Source organism: Dryobates pubescens, chromosome 1 (assembly GCF_014839835.1).
Source record: "Dryobates pubescens isolate bDryPub1 chromosome 1, bDryPub1.pri, whole genome shotgun sequence".
NCBI classification, from domain to species: domain Eukaryota; kingdom Metazoa; phylum Chordata; class Aves; order Piciformes; family Picidae; genus Dryobates; species Dryobates pubescens.
This window is the reverse complement of record NC_071612.1, coordinates 51,473,652-51,493,208: the sequence shown is the minus strand read 5'-3', so window position 1 is coordinate 51,493,208 and position 19,557 is coordinate 51,473,652. Positions and strand designations below refer to the sequence as shown.

The 19,557-nt window shown below is 37.6% G+C and overlaps 1 protein-coding gene and 1 non-coding gene across 7 annotated transcripts in view; both read left to right on the top strand.

Moving 5' to 3' along the window:
- Positions 1–19,557, top strand: part of MARCHF1 (membrane associated ring-CH-type finger 1) — a 216,199-nt gene that overhangs the window by 16,240 nt on the left and 180,402 nt on the right. The gene's annotated exons all lie outside the window — the stretch shown is intronic.
- Positions 9,884–9,956, top strand: TRNAK-CUU (transfer RNA lysine (anticodon CUU)). Its single transcript has one exon. It is a non-coding gene; the product is annotated as a tRNA-Lys (tRNA).

Here is a 19,557-nt window from a genome sequence, read left to right as displayed (position 1 = left end):
AAGATTTAACAGACCACCTGCTCAGCAACTGAAATAGCACAATGTTGCTTTCAAAACTAGTGTAGTTAATCATGGCAAAGGAAACATCCTGGGAAGAGCTCCCAGAATACTGTTCTATCATCCCATTAATACTTTTTAATGTATTAACCCCTCCCCCAAAACCACAACAAAACTTGGGAAATCATAATGTTTCCAAAGGAAAAATAGGGATGGTTGTGGGTAGAAGGAAGAAGAGAAGAAAGTGGTGAAGAGAAGCAGCTTAGAGTAGCATCCAAGGATGTTCTGTCTTAACAGAGGAGACTCAAGGTTAAATCTTTCACATCTCTACTTTGTTCTAATAATTTACTAGTTTAATACTTTTTTTTAAAATTTCAATTTTAATTTCTTTTTCTCCCCATATTCAGAGCTGTCTGTGCCCTACCTTCAGTTGAGAAATGACATAATGCTGTGTTACTGTGACTGTTAACCAACTTGCTGTCTCTCTTTCACAAGTCTGATGAAGGAAAACATAGCTAGTGCTGGTCTTGGAGCAGATCGTGTGTACTTGTCCTGGTAGATATCTTTTCTGTATTTTCTGTATTGGAGATATGCTAAGCTGAAGTAAATTTCAGCCATTGCTTGATGAGAAACATCACCAGCTTAACTGCTGGGATTTTTCTTCCAACTGTAAAAATCTAGGAGTAGACAGGCATATCAAAATATTTTTGACTAGATCTTTTCGACTGTATCTTTTCCAGCAAGAACTTTATCTGAAAGAAATAGATACATCTTTCATGTATAACATCAGACAGTAATTAAATGCAACATTTTTTCTTAACTTTGTGATGCTGATAAAGTGAGTATTTTGCCACAGCTCTTTTTTACTACAGTGTCAAGCAAGACCTGTTTTTGACAGTGTTCAAGCTGAGCTGAACTTACTTATTGCAGCTGAACTAACTTTTTGGCACAGGTTTCAAAATGTTTGAAATAAAATAACTTTCTTTGCCTTTCAGTCAGCATTTTAAGATTAGGCTTTATGTTTTGTCCTGTAACAAATGTTGTAAGGATGGCAGAACTGGCAGGTACTGCAAGAACTCCAAAATAACAAATAGAGGCCTTTTCAGCCAGTGAAATGTTTGACAACTGTGAACGTTTCTGCCAGGAAACATTGCTAGTATCCAATTAAAGAATTCTCTGTAACCAGAATGCCCTGTATAGTTTTATATCTAGGTTGAAAATGGTTTGACAGACACAGTATCTTGAAAGCTGTAGTAAATGGTTAATTTAGAAGTTTTTGGAAAGCCTAACTGGAGCTGCTGGTCTACTAGTCATGCTTCTGGACATCAGTGTTTGTTTACTTACTGGAGGATTTGACAAACAGTTTGATGTTCAGCATGAGTTTCCTACTTTTGCCTTGATTCTCTATTTTTTTCTTCCTTATGTTCTTCTTTCAGTCTAAGTTCTCTTTCCTAATTAGTTCATATACGATATAGCAGTACAGAATAACACATTGTATTTGTTGAGAACTTAAGTTCTCAGTAGAGAGGATTAAATGTGAGGCTTGTTAGATTTTGGAAGTATGTGTAGTTGATAAACAACTATCTTTGCTTTAGGGAAAAGGATTATCGACTGACATATCAGTATTGGTACTGTGGGAAGTCTTGAACATAGCATGCTCTCTGGTTCATGGTACAAATCAAGACAGGAGAAAAATGGTGTAAAGATGGGAAGTAAAATTGTTCCTTATGAGAAAAAATTGTCAGCTATTGTCCGTAAAGATGACGTGTGTTAGTATTTAATTATCCCTTGGAAATGTTCTTACATGATACTTTGTCATAAGGAAAGATTAAAGCCTAAGTTTTATAGGATAATGGAGAGCTGTACTTACAGATGGACCTTAAGAAAACAAATTTAAAACAAACCCAGATGATGTTCATCTTTCAGTTCTTGAGGTTGGCTCTAGATCATTATTTCATGTTAGGAACAGAGGTCACCACAGTAGGAATACAGCTGAGTGTGTGATGGCATGGAAGTTGTATAGGTAGGGAGGGCCCAAGCCAGCAGGTCATGGAGGGTGGGAGTAAGCATGTCTCTACAGCAGACCTTACTTCTGTCTTTACACATTTCAGTTTGCAGATGTCATGTTTTTAGCATGATTGGCTGTAAAGTTCCATTCTGCTTTGTTAAGTGAAAATAAGTTGGCTAGGCTCTGTTGTGCTGTTTTGCATTTTCCACAGTTCTGAAATGCATCTTCAATAACATTTAGTGACATAGTTAACACTTTTTGCTAAAAAGAAAAGTGCTTCATGGGATTTTTAAGTCCTTTTGTGAATTTCCTTTGGATACTGCATTTTACAAGTTATGCAAAATTTGACAGTCTCCACTTCAAGTTGAATAAACCCACACTTGATTTAAAAAATTTATTTCAGTTCATGGGGAAGGAACTAGATAGAGCTAGAAACCAAGCTCTTTAATTACCATAGAGCACAGCAACAAAACTACAAGTTCCTGCAAGGACCATCAGATACTTCAGTTCTTTAGGACTAGCTGCCTGGGTTGAGAGATTAGGTTTTGATGATCGTTAACTTTTGGCTTCTTTGCTGAGATTTTCAGGAATGACAATTTGTGCCATTTGTGAAAGGCACAAAGGGCTTATCTTTGCTAAGTCCTTTGTAGAGATATGGTATGAATGATGGAGGAATGGAAAAGTGTGATTAACTTGAAGAAGCAGCAGCCAAAGATGTAAAAGAAAGGCCTGTGCTGATATTAAAGAACCACTCTTCAAGGATGCAACTCCCAGGATACTCTTCCCAGTGGTAGGCTTGAGGAATGCGTTACATTTATGTCAAGACCAGAATGCTTGCCCTCTAATAGGGAAGATTACTTGTCAATGGAAGTTGTCATGTGTACCATTTATTTTCTTGCTTACCCAAAAGAAAAAAAGACTGTATACTACATGTATTCCAAATGAACTAAAAAGGAGTAGGAAACAGCTTGCTTGGCCTAAGATTTATGGAGTCTGAGGTAACGAGGGTTCTGGTGTGGAGGACCACCCCACAATGGCTGCTGGGTCCTCTTGGCCATTTCAGCACTGAAACGTAGCATTGTGACTATCAGGTTCCCTCCTTTCTCAAAAGCTGTGTTATCACTGATGTTACCTTCAGATTAGATAATAAGCAGGAAATACAGAGAACAAATAGGGTGCAGCAGAAATAAACTATTTTTATAGAGTCCAGACAGTTATGTCAGGAACAAGCATGATGAACAGGAGTCATTTTGCATGCCAGAAGAGTAGCCATATGGCACATGCTGTATTTTTGTGAGCTGTCTTTTCAGACTTAAAATTGTAAGCATTGAGATAAACGGTTGTACTTAGGTACTTGAATATGTGTTATGTTCAGTGTACATTCAAACCTGTGCAACCAACCAGTGGGAAAGACTGTGAAACAGACAGAGTTACTCTTAAGCAGTTTTTTGTTTAGGTTATTTATAATCTCTGAAGTGGTTTGCCATTGACATGTTGTTTGTTTTGTGTGCTTGTTTCATGTTTACTAAAGTAGAACACGGTGCTTTTTGTGCCTGGAACCTGTTGTTTTCCAGGGCCTTGTATGTAGTCTAATTAACTCCCAGGAGTAAAAAAGGGGAAATTCTTGGTCCCACTTCTTTGTAAGAACTTAGGCAGAACTATAGGAAGAGTAGAAAGAGAGATAGCAAGGTACTTGAATGCTTCTGTGTGTCCCTACAGCTTGGCTGGGGAAGAAATTCTGTTGTTCAATTGAGGAACACTTTAAAAACAAACCTTAAAACTTTCTGTGTCTTTTTCTCGCTTCTCACTGGAAACCTTTAAAGTAATTCTGAGTTTTTGTTGTGTTTTGGCTTTTTGGGGAAGAATATAATTCATAATTCATTCAACTTCATGGATAATGATACTGTGGTGCTGACATAGTTAATTTCTTCCTTTTTTTTTTTTTTAAATGATGTCTTTTCCTAAATGTTTATGCAGCAAACCTGTGGAATTTTGTGTGTTGTGTGCTCTTTCTGAACTTGCATTTTGGATGACGGTGTGCTAATTTCACTATATTATTACCTTATCTGTGTTTTATTTTGCATAGAGATGGTTTATATTTCCTAATTGATGAGCTGGAATGCAGAAGAATCAATGTTCTTGGAGGAACAAGAAAACAATGCCTTATTTCATGCTTGCAGAAGTGGGTCACCTCAGGTGAAACAGTTGTCTTTACATTGCCTGGTTGGAGAAATGGTGTGTTAGAAGCATTGAGCTTTGACTTAAGCCAAGAACTAAAATCTCTCTAATGAAAAAGCTGCTAGAAATGAAAGGTGATAGAAAATGTATGTGATGGACTTTCTAACTCCTCAAGAAGGATTTCTCAAAGTACTGTAATTCCCTGTTGATTTGTATAACTAGAGTGACATTTCTGTAACCGTTCATTGAACTCAATTTTACTTTTATTCATAGTATCCATGCAAATATAAAACTCCTAAGCTAAATAGGGCTCATGGAAACATTCCAGCCTAAACAAACATTGTGTTTGATACCTTATGAAATATGTCAAATCGGTCAAAATTATTTATGATCTTGAATCACTTCAGTAATAGCTGACCTTGGATATATTATTTTCCTTCCTGTTTCTTAGCAACAGAAAACTTTTCTACAGGATGACTATTTAGCATTCTAATCTATCTTAGAAGCTTTTATACCTAAAGAGGGACAGATAGTCAAAGGAAATTTTGTTTGTAACAATAGCAATGGGGAGTATCTATAGATTCCCCCCCCACCACCACTATCCCCTCCAATTTAATACCTTATTGTGTCCTTCACTTAAAATTGCATAGTATTTCCTTGATGGTAGCTAGAAATTTCTGTCCAGGAGAGAGTAAAAACAGCAGTCTTCAGAGATGCTACAGGTTTGGAGATATTTTATGTATTGTGACCGTTTGAGGCTGTGCCTTTAAGGAAGGGGCACTCTGGCTAAATGTTTATAAATGTTCTGTATTCTAAACGAATTTCATTGGCGAATTAAGGGGGTGGTGAGGTCTTAGACCCAGAGCAGCTGGAACTTTCGTTCAGTTTTCCTCCCTTCGCTCTCCCTTTCAGCTTGACTGCTTCTGGGCTTCTGGCCAACTAACAGATAAGAGATACTAACTCCCTGTACTTAGGCCCCTGTCTGCCTTGCTAACTACCCTTTTCTCTTTTCTAACCCTTTTTTGGGGAAGAAGGGAGGTAGGGGGGTGAAGGGGGCACAGGGGGAAGCCCCCTCTGTTGGGGGTCTGGTTTCTGATTGTGTTTCTTTGCTATATATTTCTGTATATATTGTAAAATACCTGTATATATTGTGTTATATATAATCTGCTTCCTATATATGCTTGTAAATATAGTCTGCTTTCTCCGACTGAGTTTAGCCGTGGTTTCTTACTCTGTGGGGGAGGGAGAGCTAGGCCCTCTCTCAACCTACCACATGTATGATGCCAGAAAGCAATTATATCTGTGCTCTTGTAGCTGTGATTGCATTCCTTAGACAAAATGTGAGTATATGTATAATTGGTTTTGGTAAGTGTTGAGCTTTATCTGAATAAGTGAAGAAAGCATTGTGTACAATGTGATTTTGTTCATTGGGATTTTCTTGCTCTCAAAATCTATCACATGAAATAGTTTTCTTTCTCCTTTGTTATAGAGTTCAAAGGTTCTTTATATATCAATGAGAAGAGTATTTTTTAAAATTATTTTTATGTGACTTTGTGTTCACTTAAAATATCAGTGAAGTCATTATGGACACTGAAATATGGAGCTCTGAGACACTGTAACTTGTTTATTACTGGCACAAGGAAACGATAATAATGTCTTTTATTTGTCTGATGGCATGTAACTTCTTTCTTCCAAGGAAGCTTGCAGGAGATTGGATGTTCTTAGGGGGTGTTGTTGTAGTGTTTTTTTCTTTAAGAATTTATAATTACTCTGTAAGCCTTGATTCTGACTTTATTTACAGCTGTTTGCAAAGGAGAGAACAAGGTGACCTGTGACCCGTTCTCTTCTAATACTTTCTCCAAATGTTTTATAGTACCTTTCCTTTCTAGCTCCTTATGTTCTTCATGTAAAGGGAGGTATGTCTCCTCCATAACTTAGTTGCTGTCTTAAGAATTGTCCTGTAATGGTGCTCATAAATGTCTGGCTATGAAGCCATCTGGTCTCTAAGGATTGCTCGTTTGTCATGGAGGAGGTTCTTGACTTGTAAATACTCATTATCAGGAGGAGACATGACATCAGTTTGATGGAGGGCTGTAGTAGTATGTGTGTGTGCATATATATATAAAAATAAAAACACATGACACAACACTATGGTGTGGGCCTTTTAATGAATATTCTGATGCACTTTTTTCCCTTTGTTGGCATATGTGATACTTCATTTTTTTTATCAGTGATGACCAAGATTGTATAAACTGTAGGATTAACTTGGTTTTGATAATCCAACAGACCTGTTGCCTGGCCTGCTCTTGAAGCTTCATCACTTATAACTTGTCATCTAAAGTGAAATCAGCTCAGTAGAATTTGTTAGAGCTCTTTTAGCTGCATGGCATCATATGAGGCTTGTCTCCCACCATGAAACCTCTTTGACACCTTGTTTCAGTTGTTGTATGTGTATGTTTTTATTTTTCACAGTATCACCAAGGTTGGAAGAGACCTCAAAGATCATCAAGTCCAACCTGTCACCACAGACCTCATGACTAGACCATGGCACCAAGTGCCATGTCCAGTCCCCTCTTGAACACTTCCAGGGATGGTGACTCCACCACCTCCCTGGGCAGCCCATTCCAATGACGAATGACTCTCTAAGTGAAGAACTTTCTCCTCACCTCAAGCCTAACCTTCCTCTGGCGCAGCTTGAGACTGTGTTCTCTTGTTCTGGTGCTGGTTGCTTGAGAGAAGAGACCAACTCCTTCCTGGCTACAACCACCCTTCAGGTAGTTGTAGAGATCAATGAGGTCTCCCCTGAGCCTCCTCTTCTCCTCCTCTTCTCCTCTTCTTCTTTTTATTACTATTATTGTTGCTGTTGTTATTTCTGGTAAAGCCCTTCCCCTTATTTTTATTTTTATTTTCTGTGTTACAGCTCTTTATGAATAATCTAATGTATAGTATTCAAAGCACATCTGGAGAGTGCAAGTGCAGAGCACATCTGCTCATCTGTTATGTTCACTAAAAATGTTCAATATTGTTAAACTGGATCACAGTATTTACTGAAGGAATTTAGAATTCTGAGTGGTTCAAGTCACATAATTTGTTGAGAATTTACTTAGATCTTTAGTAATCCATTGTTAGAAAGGATTACTAATGAAATCAAGTCTTGTTGTCTTGTTTTCTTTTCAAGTAAAGCAGCAAGTTTGAGCTGTTCAGTGTAACCTGAAAAAAAGCTGTGAATGTACCGTTCTGTGTTCTGAACTCCAACCAAAGCAAATTTCCCTATCACATACCAGAAGAATACATCCCCAAACGTTTATTACAAATCTGCTCTTTATTGTCGTGATTAGTTTCAAATCAAGAGGTAGCTGCTACATTACATTGAGTTTCATCTGTATCAGTGTATAATCTCAAAATAACCAGCTCAAAATGCTAAAGAAAAGGAGAACATGAACCAATATCTCTGTAACGTCTAGGGCACATTCATTTTCCTTTCATGTATTATGTGACTATTTAAAGATTTTGATTCATAAGGTGGCACTTTCTTACTTTGCTTATTTTAGATTTCTTAATCAGGAATATAACCTACTCCCACTGTCCTTTATAAAAATAACATGGTAGCGTCACAGTACTCTTAAATCGAAAAGGTAGGTACCATATGTAATCCATTGTAATACAACTCATCTGCCACATTCATTTTTTACTAACATACCTTGGCATTTGTTAGTTGGATCTAAGTACATGACATCATGCATGAAATTTAGAATTTCTTTGTGGTTCACCTTTCTGTATGAAGCAGACAAAATCTGCCTTGGTCTTGTTGAGTGTTTTGTCCAGGAAAAGCAAATATAGTAATAGTGATACAAACATGAATAGTTAAAAAGAAAAAGAAAGGAAAAGGGAAAGAAAAAGAAAAGAAGAACCACTTTATTGATGCAGGTATATTTTTACAGAATTCAAGTTGGGTCTGTATTACGTTATTTGAAATCACTGTAAGTAAATGTGTTTTCTCAAGCTGCTTGCTATACCAATTGTTTCTTAATTTGGCTTTCAATCTCCACCCTCAATTTTTGTTTTCATTCTTGCATCACAAACATTTATCTAATATTATTATCCAATGTAATGTACCTTTGCTCTTATGAATATTTATGGTTCTTTTTTTTTCTTGGTTAATCACAAATTTAGCAAATCATGAATTCTTTGTATGTACTCACACCATATGATCTGGCATGGTTACTTAGGTAATACAAAACAAATTTCCATTTCCCATGAAAATGAGAGTATTTGTAGTTTGTCTATAAAGTAGACATGGCAACATAAACCTGCAAGCATTTAATTTTATACAGGTATCTGTGAGCATGGCTGTCAGGTATGGATAAGTAGCATTTTCTATCTATAAAATTAAATTATAATAATAGCATCTGGTGATCTCTTGGAAAAAGAAGTTTTATAATCCAAAACTCCCCAAAAGCCTTTCAGGAGCATGTTTCAAAGTAAGGGTACCTGTGTTGTCCATTTCATGCCTTTACTTTCAAATCTTTATGTCACCAAAGCATGTCTGGCAAACTTTATAAATGCTTGTTAAAGTATTTTCTACTTTTCACACATCCTTTTCTAAGTCTGGGAAAACTGTCTAAGGCTTTTTTAGGAGCTTATTAGACTTTTCAGAACCCATGCAACTGCTTACCTCACCATTGTTTTTGTCCATGCATTACATGAAATAGGTTCTGGCTTATAAATAAGGAAGCGGGGGGGGGGGGGGGGAAAGGGGGTGTGTGTGAGAAGCACTCCAGTGCTCCCATCCTAAAATAAAAAAAAGAATTCCCAAACTTTTTTTTTTGCCTATTTCCTCCATGGGAGGAAGGCAAATCCAATACATCTGGCAACTTTTTTTGTTTGACTGTCATATTACAACAGTTGCTCAGCTATCTTACGTGTACACCCACAACAGTTAAAATGCTTTAAATTTTTGAAATATGTCAGGATTCACACATACCCACACAGAAACTTAAAGTATGGTATGTCATCTAATCTTTCTTCTCAGTTTTGCTCTTCTCAGATTCCCCCTGCAACACCAGAAATGTAAATGTGTTCCACCCCTCATAATTTGATGGCATCAGAGTACCCTCTTTGCCTGTATCTATGAAAGTTTTATATTCTTGTGGGTTCAACATGCTTTGGGAGGTCCTTTCAGAAGGATCAAAAGCAGTATCAGCTTGTCAGCAATTTTTGGGTGATTTTCTACTGGAAACTGGGGCAGCATTCTTCCAAGGAGAATTTCCTTGTAATTCACAGACTTAGGCAGCTAGGACTGGAGTGGGTTTTCCATCCCTCTTCCTCATACTCTCCCACACACCCTGACACTCATAATTATCCAGTCGTGGGTCAGACTTCAAGGTGGTATTCTTGGGAAAGACCTGCATCACTCTGAACAAAACAACCTGGCCTGCCAGTAACCAGCCCAGCAACCGTGTAGCTGTGAGCCATTCCCCCTGAGGTAACAGCACCAGAAAGAGCACATACAGGACTCCAGCACATTAGCTCCAGCTGCCCCCAGAAAGCAAGTACATCAACACAGTGAACATACCAGGGTAAAAAGGACAACCGAAACCCACCGTGAAACATATACAAAGCTCTTAACAGTCTCAAGCATTGTTTATTGTTAGGTCAACCCCTCTGTTTAGTGCCTAAAGAAAACCAGGTGGCCAAGGAGCCCGGCTAGCTCAGTCGGTAGAGCATGAGACTCTTAATCTCAGGGTCGTGGGTTCGAGCCCCACGTTGGGCGTGTGCTATTTTAACTCCGCTGGCAGTTGAGTCCCAGCACTCCAGGTGCAATAGCGGGGTTTTCTCCTTCCCCCCTCTCTGGGGGCTGTCCGGGTGCGCAAATGGTAGAGGAGTTGGGAAAGTCGAAATGTCAGTGGAGAGAAGGAGACTGTAAAATTCTACTACAGGGATGCGAGATTACGAGAAGGGAAAACAACAACACAATGAGGAGAAAAGTTACCAGATTACACAGCAGCGCACACCGTGAAACCAAACCGAAACTAAAACTTCCTCGGGTACTCGATGCGAGAATACTCATGGATAGACGTAATGATAGTTTAATAGAAAAAAAAAAGCCAACAACAACAAAAGCCTGATGATTAAGCAAATCAAAACCAGAAAATAACTCACTAATTCCTATACTCCGGCACATGTCCAACCACTTCCTGGAAGGCAGGGTCTCCACCCCCATAAGGAGCACAATCGTGAGCGTGTGCTCTTTGTTCTCCTTTCTCTGAACTTCTGAGCATGCTATCAGAGAGCATGATTGATATGGACCAGTTGTCCTGGTTGTGCCCCCTCCCAGCCTCTTTCTCACCCCCCGCCTACTGGCTTGATGTTGTGCTAGCACAGTTTAGCAATAGTTAAGACATTGGTGTGTTACCACCGTTTTAGCTATAGATAGAAAGCACAGCACCATAAGGGTTGCTCTAAAGAAAGTTAACTCCATCCCAGCCAGACCCAGTACATTCTCCACCCCTTATTCTATGCTGTTTCTTTACTGCCTGAAACTGTATTTTGTCTGCCTGCCTGGATGTGGTTTGCTCTGGGCTTTGTCCACTTATACTGGATATTTTCAAGAGTGGAGATTCCCCAGTCTTTCAGGGCGTCCTGTTTCAGTTTTTAATGACGCTCAATATCACCAGTATTTTCCTTTTATCTAGTCTGAATTTCCCTTGATTCTGTTTACATCTATTGTTTCTCATCTTTTTGCTGAGCCTTTCCCAGAAGTCTGGCTCTCTTTAATAGATCCCCCTTTAACTTTCTGCTTTGGAGACTGAACAGACTCCATTTTCTCAGCTGCTTCTTATATAGCCCATGTTTTAGCCCCAGACAATCTTACTGGCTCTCCACCATTATCGGTATGTCTTGTACTGGAAAGCATAGAATGGAATACATTGGTCTGGCAGATGTGGATTAGAGTAATAATTTCCTTCTACTTGTTGGTTCTGCTGTAGCTGATGCAGTCTAATGTGGCTGTAGTATTCATACTCTGTATTTCTAACTTTCATTCAAATTGTCCACCAGACCCTGCATATCTTATTGTGCAAAGATGATTTCTGATCAGTTAGCTCCCACACTGGACTGTTGCGTGGGGCTATTCAGTCCCAGTTACAGTATTTTGCATTGTTGTTGATTTTTATTGAGACTAATTTCTCCAGTCAGTTGCTGCCCCTCTGAAGAACACCCACATCTCCTAGTGTATGAACCCCTCCCATCAATCACCAGTGAACTTGCTGAGGTACTTTCATCCCATAATCCAGACCATTAGAATTATACAATCACAGAATATCTCAAGTTGGAAGGGACTTATAAGAATCATCAAGTCTAACTTCCTGCTTCTCTCAGGACCACACCAAGCATCATCTTGATGCCTCTTGAACTCAGATGGGCTTATTGCCCTGCCCTTTTCCTGGGAAGCCTGTCTAGTGACTGTCCACCCTTTCAATGAAAAACCTTTTCCTGATGTCCAATGTGAACATCCCCTGATGCAGCTTAATTCCATTTTGTTGTGTCCTATCACTGGTCACCAGAGACAGGAGGTTATTTTCGTAATACCACTCATCCTATGCTCATAGGCACTGTGGAGAAGATGACTGATGAGGCTAATAGACTGCAGTTGTGGTGCTATTCAAATGCAATTAGAAAACAATTGGCAACTTAAAGGTTTAGATATCATTTGTGTTTCCATTAGAATCAAGTGGTTAGAATTTCTAAGCTGTCAGTACTCATTCTTTTGGGAGATACTGAATGCTTGGGGAAGGGCTGAATAAAAACAATATAGATATCAGTAAAAGGAGGAAGGGGATTATGAAAACCTAACAACAATGGAACACATTCCCTGAGACAAACGAGTATTTTGGATTTTTGAATATACTTCTCATTTGTTACCTGAGCTTTAGGAAATCTCTGTGCTTAATAATGGTTCTGTTGCATCTATTTTATTTATTTTGCCCAACTTCATCACGAGTACAAGCATTTCTGTAAAATATTTGGGTGCCATCTGAACAGATTCAATTGGTACCTGGCTAAGATAGCCAGATATAGCACTTGCTGATTCCAGATAGGAGATAACAATATAATAGAATAAGGCAGTTATCATAAAATATCTGCAATAGTTACTTTCCCAGATGTTACACCAAGTTTGATTTAGCTGCTTGCAAAATCAGCTAAGCTTTGATTATGCCCTTTTAAGCACTTTTTTTGTTGTTTGGTTAGTTTTTTCCCATGCCATATTTTTCTTTTTGTTTAAATGCCAGTACAAAGAAAATATTGTTTGACATTTTTCTTTTTGTTTAAATGCCAGTACAAATTAAATATTGTTTGACATTTTTCTTAATTTCTTCCTGTGAGTTCTGTGTTGGGTATGAAATACTTTGCAACAGTCTTGGAGGAATGTAATGACTTAGTCTTTGAAATAACAAGTAGAACAAAGGTTTTAATCTGTCAAGAGATGCTATTCAATCAGATAATTTATTAGGGTATGATTCAACGCTACATCATTTATGGATGTGGGTTGGTTTTTTGGTTTGTTTTCTTTTTGTGATTATAGTTCCTAAAGCAGAGACATCTTTCTTTTAGTAGTTCAAAAAGATTTTTTTCAGTGGATTTGCTGTGCTCTCAGCCCCTTGGAGATCCTAACTCTGGACACCGAGAAAGAGGTTTTTCTAAAGTTCCAAAGCTAGTTAAAAGCACATAGCCAATTGAAAATTGGTAGGCATTTTCCTAAATCAGGATAATTTTAATGTTCATTTGACTTGTGTGCCTAATATATGGCTGAAAATTCTGCAAATACTTGGTTAGCATAACTAGTACATAATGAGTTGAACAGACTTAATATTGGTAGATATTTAATAGAGTCTGCAGGTATTTTTACAGGAGAGTAATGCTACGTATAAAGTGGTGGAAAGATTTTGACCATCCCTGTTGTTCATAAATCTCTGGCTGTTATGTACTTTGGTGGAAATCTGTTAAATATAATAGTGTAAATAATTTGGGGTTACATAGCTGTGATATTTAGTGTCCCCAGGTGTATCTTGCTTTCCTTACAAATGGTTTGACGTCTTGACATTAAATCATAATTGACTTGATGAGTTCTTTCAATAATGTCATGGAACAAATGGGTGTGAAGAGCGGTTGTCAGCATTACACTACTTGTGCACAAGCTTGAGGAACATCTGCTGTTATGGCTGTTGATTGCTACGACACTCTGTTGAAAGATCGAGATCTTTTTTGTCTTTACCTTATTTTCAAACCAGAAATGTCTTCCTGAAGATGATGTTTCTTGTCAAGTTGTAGCAATAGTATTAAGCTGCCATATATGCATGCAGTTCATTTTAGTTTTCATTTTATTTCTAAATGGTTGGTCAGTGTAATGCTGTAAATATGGTTTGGGTGCTTGGTAAGTGGTGTGGAACTTTCATGCTTCTTTTGCATATGCTTCCTAAGTTATAGAGTAAATCTCTTCTTGGTCCATCTGTTCGCTAAGGGACTGCTGAATCTGTGAATGTAGAATTTAGCAGGGAACCTGGTAACAAATAATGGTGATACATATTTTTTTGTCTATGTAAGTACAAAATTCTACTTTGACTCAACACCAGCAGCTTTTCCAAAATCTTGTAATAAGTGAAGTAAACCTTAATTTCAGGAAGGCTGTCACATAGATCTTAAGCTGTTTCCCCAAATTGCCTATATCCTTGTTTTATACATTAAAATTGATAGGGGGGTAAAAAAGCCCACAACTTCATGAAAAAAACCCAAAACCTCAAAGAATCAAAAAACCCCAAAAGAAGCCTGCTAAATCTTTTTTTCTCTTCTCTGTTTTCTGCCTTTTCTCCTTTTAAAAAAAAATTACCTGTTTTCAGTAGTGAGAACTGTGGCACTGTGTTTTTTTCTTTTCCTGTCTTCACTGTCTCTTTCTTGCAGTCTGTGACAGAGTCCAAGCTTGTTTCCTCACTGTTGATTTCTTTCCCCAATGTTTTATTGGCTTTTCACTGATAGTAGAATAGAATTAGCTTAGAATAGAATAGAATAGAATAGAATAGAATAGAATAGAATAGAATAGAATAGACCAGGTTGGAAGAGACCTTCAAGATCATCTACACATGCTTCCACTTTCTTTTGTCTGCCCCTTAGAATTAATTCTGAGCAATTTACTTCTTTATTTATTTAAAGTTGCTGGGTGCTTTTTACTATGAACTGTAAGTCTTTTGTTCAGCAAACCTATATTGGAGGGATTTTCTGCAAATAAAAACTTTTCTTGTTTGTTCTTTGTCTGTTGGGAAACACTGCAATGACTCTCTTTGCACTTCCTAGATTCCTGAGGACTTGTGCCAAGGCCTGCTGTAATTTTCTGTGAATATTGCACTTTGAATATGGAGAGTTGTCAAACATATGACTAATCTTTGCTTGCAACATTTCTGTTGTGTTTTGGCATTCAAATAGAATTCTTATCATATACATGTAATATGATATACCTAAGGCACAGTATTGTTAATTTGCAGCAGCCTTGTTTTTTGGAATAGTTTGGAATTTATGCCTCATAATACAATTGTGTGATTTTTTTTTTTTTTAGTTGTATTTTTTCTTTCTGATGCCTCCTCCCCTGCTTATTTAGCAGAAATTTTACTGCAGACCCAGATAACTTTATAGATTCTTGGAATCTCTAGATCACTGAAGACATGTTTTACATGTATTCTGTGCATCATATGAAAACATAAAGCATAAAACATTCAGAGCAGAATGGAATAAATGATTGCACTGTAATTTTATCATAATGATCACACCAGATGTGCGAAAGGAGACTTTGAAGAAATCTATTAATCTTTGAGATTGCAAAAGAAGGAGGAAATTGAAGGCTAGTTTACATGAATGGAAGATACATATTAACCATGCCAACTGCAGAATCCTGAACTTACTCATGTAGTACTAGAAAATAGTAATGTAATACTTGAAGAAATTCCCATTATTTTGCAAGTAATTTGCTTTAATGTAAAGCTTCAGATAGTTCTTTTGGACCAGTTATGAAGTCTTAGTCCTAGTCCTCAGCGAAAATATTCCTTGTTCATATCTACAGGTGCTTAGTAGGTTTTTTTACCCCTCTGAAGATGAAGGTTAATTATTTGTTTAGGGACTGAAAGGTATTTTTAAACTTGATTTATCTTGAGACAGGGCATTCTAACAGGAGAGGGTGGGATTTCTGTCGCCAGGTATATTTCTCCTAAAAATGATGCCAGTTATTTCCTCTTTCTACCTGCTGATGATATTCTGAGCCGCAGATTTATGCTAGCTGATACATATGTAGTGCAAAGACACAGGAATGGGTGTAATTCCTACATCACTGTATTTTTTTTTTTTTACATAAACTTTGAATGTCTTAAGATGGCCCTAGGAGAAAATAATCATTGTTTTTCTGATTTCCAGTGTATTTGTAATGCTTTATGATAAAACCATAAAAATGAGGATTTAGCTGTAGGTGAATTCAGGAGTACCTACTTCATTGAAACAAAGTGTACATACTTTTTTCCAACTAGAAGTTCTATGTTTGGAGTAATTTAAAATTTTCTTTTAGTCACAGAATCATAGAACATTTGACGTTGGAAAGAACCTCAGGAAGTCATGTAGTTCAGTCTCCCTGTGGGAGCAGGTTTATGAGGACTGCGTACAGTTAGGTTTTGAGCATCTGCAAGTATGAAGACTCCACAACCAGCCTAGGTAGAGCCCATTATGCAGTTTTATCCTTGCAGCATGTTGCCCAACACTACGGAGACAGACAGGAGTTTGTGCAGGGGTCAGCAACAGGGGCATACTGATGATAGCAGGTCAAAGCTTTTTCATATGTTTAGGTGGATTTTGCAATATTTCAGTTTGTATTGGTTGACCTGTGACTGAGCACCACTGACAAGAGTCTGACTATTGTCTTTTCTTCCCAGCATTGTATTTTCAGACAGACTAAATCTCCTTAGACTTTCCTGAGGCTGAGCAATCTGAACTCTCTGAGCTTCTTCCCAAATGTGTATGTCCTATCAGATCTTAAGGTAATCTTTAGTACAATAGTAGTTACTCACAGAGTTGTGCAGATGACACTTAATTTAGGTGATGGGAGGATGTGAAAGTTTAACTTGCAGACATAGATAGGACCTTGGAGGAGATGCTTTGCTACTGTAGGTACCAACCTTTTTATACTGGTCAATTTGGTACGTTTTGAGATCTCCAATATGTGCACTTGAATTTGAACAAAAGCAGTATGCTCTTCGTTAAGTTACAGCTGAAGATGTGTGAAAAGTAAAATTTACAATCTGGTATTTATTGAACTAGTTTATTTACATCAGAGGAGGAAAAAAAAGAACAAAAATTGGTTCATGCAGGTCATTTTTATTCACAGATTCAAAGATTGCATCAGGTTGGAAGGGACCCTCAAGGGTCCAACACCCATGCAGTGAGCAGTGACAACTATGAGTAGATCAGGCTGCCCTAGGGCCACGTCAAGTCTGAGCTTGAATGTCTCCAGGGACTCAACCTCATCCCTGGGCAACTTCTTCCATTATTTTACAACCCTCATTGTAAAGAACTCCTTCCTTATAGCTAACCTAAATCTGCCCTGTTCCAGTTTAAAAACATTGCCTCTTGTCCTATCACTACAAACCCTTCTAAATAGTCCTTCCCCAGTCTTCTTGTAGGTCTCCTTCAGATACTGAAATGTAGTTATAAGGTCTCCCTGGAGCCTTCTGTTCTCCAAGCTGAACAGCTCCAATTCTTTATTTCATGTATTTCATTAATTATTTCCATTGTGTCTTTATTTGCCTTTAGTTCCATCAGTGAATTGTACTTTTTCAGTTGCAGCGTAGTTTTTGTTGAAATAACAATCTGCTTTTTGGCTTTGGTTAAAACATATTTAAAATGCCAGGGTGGGTTTAATAACATGTAAACTATGTAACAGAAGAATCATATACACTATCACTTTTTCTGTCTTTATTGAATGAGTTTTTCCTTTTAGGGCTTCTATTTTAGTCACAGTATTTACCAAGTTTAACTTGCTCATTGTATTTCAAAATAACATCGGGAAATTGATCTTTAATGTTACTCTAAGGGGTTCAGATTTGTTGGCAGTGATGATATGGTGAGAATTAAATGATAGTCTTCTGCCTTTCTTGACTAATGGTGTTGTCTAAGCAGAAAAAATTAGGAGGATGCATTTTGGGGAAAAACCCTGCATGTTTATATTTGACACAATACTGCATGATTCCCTCCCCCCCCCCCCCCCCCATCCCTTTACGTCTATTTCTGTAAAGCTTTCTGGTAAATAGTATATTGATTTTACCTTTTGAGAACAAAATGCCTCTGCATGAACAGCAGTAGAGTGCTTCGTCCCTTCACCATGTGATCTCTTCTGAAACACAACCTGTTATGAAATATTTTGGTTGTAGCTGATCCTTTATATGCTGTCTGAGGAAGAGGTTAAAACTTATTTAACCTGGTTTTATTTATTTTTTTTTTAATGCTGCAAACTAATTTGCTGAATTCACAAAAGTTTTTTACCTTTTCTCTTTCTCCTCTTTTTTCCCCTTCCCCTCCCAGCTTTCCTGTCTGTTCAAATTTAAGGAAGATAAAGATGGTAGCATTTGGCAGGGTGGTGGCAGTGGAGGGTGCTAAGCTCATCACAAGGGTGCCATCAGCAGTAGCAAATTGTGTAGTGAGGTGTGTTTATCTGTTTCAACTGGCTTGAAAAATATAATTCCAGGGTTTGAAGTCTCAAATTTGCATGAGTATAGTCCTGCAGGTTAAGTACTTGGGCACATCTTCCCTGATCTTAGTCCTGTTTAACAAAAAAACCCTCACTAATCTCTTTGATTACTTTGTTATTGGGAAGATTCTTATAGTTGAAGATGAAGTAGGTAGTGATTTCTGTCAAAGCATTTTCTGTTATAGACAGTGATTCCCCTAGAGTGTAGACAGACTTAAAAAATGTTCTGTGGATAGAGCAAACTGAAATGAAGCATCCTTGTGCTTTAATATAATCTAAAAAGAAAGTCTCTGCTGGCAATATATTTCATACAAACTATTGAAGCATAGAGTTGTGGAAGAATAAATTAATGTCTGATTACCCACTGCTATAGAAGGAGAACACAAATTGCATATTCTTTTAATTCACCTTGTGCTTTTGTATGGGAAAGCTGTGGTACTTGTTACCAGTACGTGATAGCTTAGAACAGAAGAAAATTCTTATGGTGTAATGACATGTTGTTACCCAACTTTTAGAGGTTAATTAAGTGTTAGGCCAGGGAAAACATTGTTTTTAAGGCTTTCATTATGCTGAGAAATGGTTATTTGTCACCAATACTGTGTTCAGCACATTTTACTCTATTTATGCTGTTCCAATTTATTTTGTATGTTTATTTGTGCTGTTTTCCACAAAGAAACTGTTAGTTTCTCTGTGGAAAGAAGGAATAATTTACAGAGAACATCTGAAGCTCCAGAAGCTGATGAAAAGACGTACAGAGCTGAATTAAAAAAATCAAACCCACTACATGGCCAAGATGCTTTCCCAGTATGGGAATATTTAATACAATTCAAAGTTTGATTTTTCCAGTAATGTCTATGACTTGGTATTTCTAAAATAATGTTATATGTGAAAAAGGATTTTTAACAATGGATTTCTAAAAAAATTTGAGAAACTAAGACTAAAGGCTGTCAGGACTTAGATTTGAATTTGGTTTATAGTTTTAAAGATAATGGGTAAAGCACTATATTTGTTCAAAGATTTTTATTTAAATGTTAGGAGAATATTCAGATATCTAGCTCAGATACTTAGTTTCTAAGTTGTCTTTCTGAAGGCTTTTTATATTACTTACAGGGCTGTCTCATAAAATAATTAAGTCAGAATAGGAACTTAGGTCTAAGTCTGAGCTCTGTGGAGCTCTGTCGTGTCTGCATGCAGATGAGTTATTTCTGACTTGTTTCTGCATCAGTTCAAGCAAAATCTAGTATTAAATTCTGCTGAAGGAGAGAGACAAAAGCACTGCAAACACTGGATATTGGTAGCGAGAGGGGTAGCATAAACTATTCAGGCAATCTTCACCACTAATTAAATAGAATAGAAATTAACCAGGTTGGAAAAGACCTTTGAGATCATCGAGTCCAACCTATTATCCAACACTTATCTAATCAACTAAAACATGGCACCAAGCGCCCCAACCAGTCTCTTCCCAAACACCTCCAGTGATGGTGACTCCACCACCTCCCTGGGCGGCCCATTCCAATAGCCAATCACTCTTTCTGTGAAGGACTTCTTCCTAACCAGCCTAAACCTGCCCTGGCACAGCTTGAGACTGTGTCCTCTTGTT